This window comes from Moschus berezovskii, chromosome 8, assembly GCF_049115385.1.
Source record: "Moschus berezovskii isolate FMDL1 chromosome 8, NW_MosBer_1.0, whole genome shotgun sequence".
Lineage (NCBI taxonomy): Eukaryota > Metazoa > Chordata > Mammalia > Artiodactyla > Moschidae > Moschus > Moschus berezovskii.
This window is the reverse complement of record NC_142467.1, coordinates 5,983,809-5,992,750: the sequence shown is the minus strand read 5'-3', so window position 1 is coordinate 5,992,750 and position 8,942 is coordinate 5,983,809.

Sequence of the window (8,942 nt, the reverse complement as noted above, 5' to 3'; positions counted from 1 at the left end):
GTCCGACCCTTAGCGACCCCACGGACTGCAGCCTACCAGGCTCCTCCATCCATGGGATTTTCTACGCAAGAGTACTGGAGTGGCTTGCCATTGCCTTCTCCGGAAGTTTACTTTTAAAACAGCATTATTTGTGGGCATCCCTGGTGATTCAGTGCTTAGGAATTAGTCTGCCAATGCAGGGCACACACCCACATGAGTTCCATCTCTGGTCCGGGAAGATCCTACATGCAGTGAGGCAGCAAAGATCGTGTTCCAGATCTACTGGAACCTGGGTGCCCAGGACCTTGTGCTCCACAACAGAAGAAGCCACCACAGTGAGAAGCCTGTGCATCGCAACTGAAAAGTAGACACCAGTTGCCATAACTAGAGAAAGCCCACACACAGCAGTGAAGACCCAGCACAGCCAAAAATAAGCAAATAAATATTTAAAGCAGTATGAATTTGTAACTTCAAATATTCGTGTCAAGTCCCTCCAACTTGATATAATATTAAGCTCCAAAAGAGTAGAAATGGTAGTTTCAATGTCTTCTTTTCCTATATAATCCTACAGATTATGTTTTTCAGTTCAGTTCAGTTCAGTTGCTCAGTCGTGTCTGACTCTTTGCGACCCCATGAATCGCAGCACACCAGGCCTCCCTGTCCATCACCAACTCCCGGAGTCTACACAAACTCATGCCCATCGAGTGGGTGATGTCATCCAGCCATCTCATCCTCTGTCGTCCCCTTCTCCTCCTGCCCCCAATCCCTCCCAGCATCAGGGACTTTTCCAGTGAGTCAACTCTTCACATGAGGTGGTCAGAGTATTGGAGTTTCAGCTTCAACATCAGTTCTTCCAATGAACACCTAGGATTGGTCACCTTTAGAATGAACTGGTTGGACCTCCTTTCAGTCCAAGGCACTCTCGAGAGTCTTCTCCAACACCACAGTTCAAAAGTGTCAGTTCTTTGTCGATCAGCTTTCTTCACCGTCCAACTCTCACATCCATACATGACCACGGGAAGAACCATAGCCTTGACTAGACAGACCTTTGTTGGCAAAGTAATGTCTCTGCTTTTTAATATACTATCTAGGTTGGTCATAACTTTCTTTCCAAGGAGTAAGTGTCTTTTAATTTCATGGCTGTAGTCACCATCTGCAGTGATTTTGGAGCCCAAAAAAATAGTCTGACACTGTTTCCACTGTTTCCCCATCTATTTCCCATGAAGTGATGGGACCAGATTCCATGATCTTAGTTTTCTGAAAGTTGAGCTTTAAGCCAACTTTTTCACTCTCCTCTTTCACTTTCATCAAGAGGCTTTTGAGTTCCTCTTCACTTTCTGCCATAAGGGTGGTGTCATCTGCATATCTGAGGTTATTGATATTTCTCCTGGCAATCTTGATTCCAGCTTGTGCTTCTTCCAGCCCAGCGTTCCTCATGATGTACTCTGCATATAAGTTAAATAAGCAGGATGACAATATACAGCCTTGAAGTACTCCTTTTACTATTTGGAACCAGTCTGTTGTTCCATGTCCAGTTCTAGCTGTTGCTTCCTGACCTGCATACAGGTTTCTCAAGAGGCAGGTCAGGTATTCCCTTCTCTTTCAGAATGTTCCACAGTTTATTGTGATCCACACAGTCAAAGGCTTTGGCATAATCAATAAAACAGAAATAGATGTTTTTCTGGAACTCTCTTGCTTTTCCTATGATCCAGCAGATGTTGGCAATTTGATCTCTGGTTCCTCTACCTTTTCTAAAACCAGCTTGAACATCTGGAATGTTAAACAAATGTTTACTGATCGGTTAGTTTAAACAAAATACTCAATTAAAAGTGACAAGGATCCATACTACATGAATGGCCATGGCAAAATAAAGTAGGGATTCTGTTTTAGAAAAATATACAAAGTAGGATCATCCACACCTGATGACTGACTGCTAAACAAAGAACTGAGGGCTAAAAGATGGCTGAAAGTGCTCAATGTAGCTTAAGTAACTGGACAAAGAAGGTCATATTTAATACAAAAAGGGAATATAGGAAGAGGATGTTTTGTGGACAAGATAGACATCATTTTCTCATATGTAGGAAAAGCCAGGCATAGTCAAACCAGCTGGGAGAAATATCAATAACCTCAGATATGTAGATGACACTACCCTTATGGCAGAAAGTGAAGAGGAACTCTAAAGCCTCTTGATGAAAGTGAAAGAGGAGAGTGAAAAGGTTGACTTGAAGCTCAACATTCAGAAAACAAAGATCATGGCATCTAGTCCCATCACTTCATGGGAAATAGATGGAAAAACAGTGGAAACAGTGTCAGGCTTTATTTTTTTGGGCTCCAAAATCACTGCAGATGCTGATTGCAGCCATGAAATTAAAAGACGCTTGCTCCTTGGAAGGAAAGTTATGACCAACCTTGATAGTATACTAAAAAGCAGAGACATTACTTTGCCAACCAAGGTTCGTCTAGTCAAGGCAATGGTTTTTCCCGTGGTCACATATGGATGTGAGAGCTGGACTGTGAAGAAAGCTGATCGCCAAAGAATCGATACTTTTGAAATGTGGTGTTGGAGAAGACTCTTGAGAGTCCCTTATACTGCAAGGAGATCCAACCAGTCCATTCTAAAAGAGATCAATCCTGGGTGTTCATTGGAAGGACTGATGCTAAGGCTGAAACTGCAATACTTTGGCCACCTCATGTGACGAGCTGACTCACTGGAAAAGACTCTGATGCTAGGAAAGGTTGGGGGCGGGAGGAGAAGGGGACGACCGAGAATGAGATGGCTGGATGGCATCACCGACTCTGTGGACATGAGTTTGAGTGAACACCGGGAGTTGGTGATGGACAGGGAGGCCTGGCGTGCTGTGATTCATGGGGTCGCGGAGAGTTGGACACGACTGAGCGACTGAACTGAACTGAACTGAACTGAAAACCTACTAATGTTATTCCCTCCTGAAACATGGCAAAATCAAGATATAGAATCCAACCTCATTTGAAAGAATGACTGAGATTACAGCCCAGAAGATTTGACTGCAGTGTCTGCTTTTCACTCTTACTTTTCCTGAGCCGCTTTCATAAGTACTATGCTAACAATTAAATATGATTGCAAAACTTCTGTAAAATCTCACCTAAGTATTTTCTCCACATTAGTTTTCATAATACTTGTGAATAAACTTTAGAATTAAAAAATAGTAGGTTAGAACATATTTGAAGAGCTACTTAGTGAAACAGAATACCAAGGATCTTTTTCACTTTGTCAAGCACATTTACCCACTTTCTATTTCAAGAACAACACCTACATGATTCAGACTTAAATGTCAAACACTTAGCATAATGGTTGGCACATAGTAAATACTCTGATCATTTTTGTTGGACAAATGATGAATGAATGAGTTAAAAAAATAGCATAGAAGGAAGGCATAGAACAAGCCATTACTTAACTACCTTATATTTCATTTCTTCCCTTAAAAGTGGAAATAATAACACTTGTAACATGTTCATTATAATAATTACAAAGGTTATATAGAATTAATGATCTGCTAATAATAGTTCATACATGGATGGATTAGCATTGTTACTACAATAGAGAGTAAAGCTGATGAGATAGTTTTTAGTAGGTATATAAGACTATAAGCTCAAAGATATAAAAACACATTGGTTAAGGATGATTGATTTCTCCATAAAATGTTTATTATTTTGCCTTATGACTTCATCATTAACTACAGGAAAGCTATGCATTATAAGACATGACATAATCATTAAATGCTCATTTAAACCAGAACAACTGTGATTAGTGATTATACAAATATATACTTGTATTAACACAAGATTTTTTCAATTAATTAATTTTTTATACTCTACAATCTCCAAAGAAAATTCCAAATATTATTTAATATAATTAAAAATAAGATTCTGTATTTTCACTTTTCAGAGAAGAATGTAAAACAAAAATAAAGTTAACTTCATATTTAATAACATGTATAAATATTATTTCTTAACAAAAAGTAGAGAATTGCTATGGTCTTCAAATACTCAAAAAAAATGAACAAATGCACAGGCAAATAATCAAAAAAAATTAAGATAAAATTCAGAGTTATTTTTTAAGTAAAATAGATACATAATGGTTAATTTAATGTCTCACTAATTAAGAGAGTCATCTCAGGGACAAAACAGGGGTGTCTGAATCTGTTGCCTTAATTTCTTTTTAAAACTAGAACATGAGCAAAGGTCACTTAGTGGTAATGAGGTTGAGTGGGAGGCATACTATATAATCACTATTAACAGTATATACTCCTTATTATGTTGTCAGGAGATTACCATTGTAATAAAGGAAGAGTAAAAGCGGAGATGCTTATTTTACATTCAGACTTGCCATTTGCTTTAAGATACTGGAATTCTTCAAGGGCTATCAGTTACCCCCTCCCCCGCCTTTTTTTTTTTTTTTGCTTCTGGTGTGCACTATTAATGTTTTTTAAAAATATACAGATTTTTAAAAGTCATGTAAATGTCCACACTCAACTCTTGTGTTCCTCTTTGAAGTTGGAAGTAGAAATTAAAGATCCAGCCACTTGAGTATGTTATTTTTATACTCATGCCAACAGAAGTCTAATGAGCTATTTTCTGCATTATTTTTAAGGTACAGCCTCCATAACTGTATGATGAATGGTAACACCTGAGTGTAGACCTAAGAGAAACACATTTGCATCTCTTTTACGAGATTAAGATGATGGGTTATGTCTGTTACATTTAGCCCTTTCTTCCAACTTTTAAGTATGTGCCAGACTTCCACAGAAGAAGGTATAACGTAGAGTCTTGAACAGGAATTGTTTGATTTGCAGTGTACAATATAAAACCCACTCTCAAACTGGACAAAAAAAATATGCCAAAGTTCAAAGCAATTTCATTGCAATGATTATTTTTATGCATTAAGAGGACATACAATCTTAAATATTTGGGGAAATAGTAATTTCAATATGTAGAATCTGACAGAAGTAAAAGAGGATAAAATAATAAATATTAATTAAATATCTATTAATAAATAAATATTTATTAAAAGGGATACAAAAGAAATGAAAGAAAAGATAGACAAATTTAAAGGTATATTTGGATTTTGCTGCACTGCAATCAGAATTATTATTACAAGTAAAAATTCAGTAAGACTATAGAAGATCTGAAGAACTTCATCAACTAACTTGAGCTAATTAATACACTTACAAAATACTTATGCATAAATAACAAAATATACATTATTTTCAGTGACAGATATCTCTAAAGTGGACAATATTTTACATAAAAAGCCTCTATAAGTTTCAAACTTGGAAAATCACTTCTATTCTTTGGCCACAATGGAATTAAACTGAAAATCAATTATGGAAAGATATCTGAAAATTATCCATATATTTGGGAATAAAGTATACATTTTAAATAAGCCATGAGTCAAAGAATATCACAAAAATTGCTTTAAAAAAACAACTGGAAATGAAAATATAATGTCAAAATTTTGGAAATGCTGTTAGTCATGCTTAGGATAACATTATAACAAAATGTTTATGCTAGAAAATAAGAATTCAAATAAAGGCCCAATTTTCTATTTAAAGAAACCATTAATTTAAGAAAAAGATTATGCTTATTATATGTAAATATATGTTACATTATATGTAAATATACAAATAAATATTATATATACATGCATAGAATAAACTCAAGAAAAGAAAAAAAAGATCAATAAAAATAGAGAAAAAAAATAAAATAAAAAATTGCTTCTTTCAAAGGACAAGGGAAATTTTAAAAATTTTATCCTGAAAGCTAATCATGAAAAAAAATAAAAGAGAGAGAGAAAGAGAACAAAACTTAACAATGTCAGAAAAGAATGAAAGAAAATTGCAAAACCTGTGGATATTAGGATAATAAGTCAAGATTATGAACAATTATTGCCTATGTGTTTGAAGTCTTTGAGGAAAACCACAAACTGTCAACATTCATTAAAACACTGATAGACAACCAGAATGGGTCTGTATCTAAAAAGGAGTTAAAACTTTCCCTTAAAAACAGCAACAACCCTCTTCATGTCAAGTTACCTCATGATACAAGTTTATGAAACATTTAAGAAAGAAATCATTACAATTCTATGCAAACTCCATCACAGAATTTAAAAGGCTCACTAAAAAATAATTTGATGATGACAGCATTGTCCTGACAATAGTGAGTGAAGTGAAGTTGCTCAGTCGTGTCCGACTCTTTGCGACCCCATGGACTGTAGCCTACCAGGCTCCTCTGTCCATGGGATTTTCCAGGCAAGAATACTGGAGTGGGTTGCCATTTCCTTTAATACAACCTTGCAAAGACATTACAAAAAATATAATTAACTAATATCCCTCAGGACAAATGTCCTCACCAAAACTTTAACAAGTTCATCCCACAATACATTAGACAGATAATATACTATGACTAATTAATGGAGAAGGAAATGGCAACCCACTCCAGTGTTCTTGCCTAGAGAATCCCAGGGACGGCGGAGCCTGGTGGGCTGCCGTCTATGGGGTCGCACAGAGTCGGACACGACTGAAGCGAAATTAAAGTTCACTTTAGGTTGGAAAACTCATTGACATTATTATATAAATGGATGAAATAAGAGAATTCATATAACAATTTTAATAAATAAGAAAGGCTTTCAACAAAATTCAGTTACCATTCATGATTTTTCAAAATCTCCATTATTTAGAAGAAAATATACTCAGATTTATAAAGCTGTCTCTGTAAAAACCTACTTTTAACCTTATCCTTAAGAAATGAAAGACTGGATGCTTCTCTGTAAGCTCAAGAACTAGAAGAGGAAGCTTGTTTGATTATTTCTACTCACCTCATAATGTAGGTACTAGGCAGGGCAATAGATCAGAAATAAATAAATCCATACAGATTATACAGAAGAAATAAACTCTGTCTATTTCCCAACAGCATGGTCACCTATTTAGAAAGTCCTTTAATCTCAAAATGCTCCTGTAACTTAGAGGTGCATTTAGAAAGGTTGAGGATTCACAGTTAATATGCAAAGATTAGTCATATTTCCATTTCAAGAAATGAATACTTGGAAATTGAAATTTTTAGAAGGACCATTTATAAGAACATCAAAAATACAAAGTACTTAGGCATGAATATAATGAAATATGAATATAACCTCTACATTGAAGACTATAAAATATTGCTCAGAGAAATTACAGAAGATCCAAATAAATGGAGAAAAATATTATGCTCATAGATCAGATACAATGCAATCTCAATCAAAATCCCAGCAGGCTCTTTTCTATAAAATTGACTAACTGCTTCTAAAATTTTTATGAAAAGACAGAGGATCTTAGAAAGCCAAGCAACTTTGAAAAGGAACGAAGACAAATGATTCACACTGTGTGCTGTCAAGACTTACAAAAAAGTCACAAAAATTTAGACTGTAGTATTGTTTTAAGGATAAATAAATAGATCATTGGAACAGATTAGGAAGTTCAGATATAGACAAACACATACAAGGTCAAGTGATTTTTCAAAAAAATTTCAAGGTAATTCATCTGGTAAAAGAGAGTCTTTTCAATGAATTATACTAGAACTTTTAGATATGCACATACAAATAAAGGGGCATCCTAGGCAACGCTAGTGGTAAAGAGCCAGACTGCCAATGCCGGAGACATAAGAGACATGGGTTCGATCCCCGGGTGGGGAAGATCCCTGGAGGAGGTCAAGGCAACTGACTTCAGAAATCTTGCCTGGAGAATTCCATGGACAGAGGAGCCTGCTGGGCTACAGTACAAAGGGCTGCAAAGAGTTGAACATGACTGAACTGGCTTAGCACACATACAAACAGAAGTATGAACTTCTACACTTCTAACTGAAATCAAAAATTAAAGTGCATCATAAACCTAAACGTATATAGAATGTACGGAACTTGCATACAGAGGTATACAACGTTGGGGAAAAATTATTTGTGATATTGAATTAGGCATACATTTCTGAAAATATTTCAATAAATACATCTTGAAATAAGATGCAGATATAAGACTGGCATTTAAGCACAAAAAAGGTACGCAATATCATTTGGAAAGCAGAGGTTTGAGCAAGTTCCAGACATCCTCAGGACTAACTGCAGAGACTTTTCATGGAATATTTCCAGTCTCCATCTTAAGCAGAGAAATGATGGCTAAAGAAAAGGAATTATTTGAATTCTGTCTTCTAATGAACAGCTGAGATATAAGTAAAATAATAGATCTAAATAAAATAATAAAAATAATTTTATTAAAAATTAAAACAAATATAGTCAAAGTTTGAAAATACAGTTTCTGATAAAATATCACATTTAAATAATTTTAACCCTAAGCTTTATCTAACATGTTGAAAAGTCTTGAAGGAAAACTAAATCTAACATTTTTATAGCTCCATAAATATCACTTTGACACAGTGTGTTCCATTTAAAAACACCACTAGGGAAAGGCCTACCATAATTCTTATAAAGTTTAGGTTTCATTCATTAAAATTATTATAGATTTTTATAAATTTCACATCAAAAATATGCATGTACTTTAGTTAATAAATGCTTTTTATGGCAAAACCAATACAATATTGTAAAGTAGCCTCCAATTAAAATAAATAAATTAAAAAAAAATTTTAAATGATTTTTTTATACCAATAATGTCTAGATTCCAAATTATTTACTTTATCCTTTGTCTGAAATAAAACAAATAGGTCTTTGTGTTTTAAACCCAGAGCTGTTTGAGAAAACTTCCCAGAATAATGAAAAAGCTAACTGGTTCTCTTCACCATATTTAGTGCATTCATGCGTTTCTGTCTTTTTTTGCCTTGATTTCACCATTAATAACCTAATATATGAAAAATTCAGAATGTAATCTCCTTATTTTAATCCTCCATATGATATATTAAAGTGCTCATAATATAAACTCTCTGGCAAACAGTTTTCTTTTCCTTAA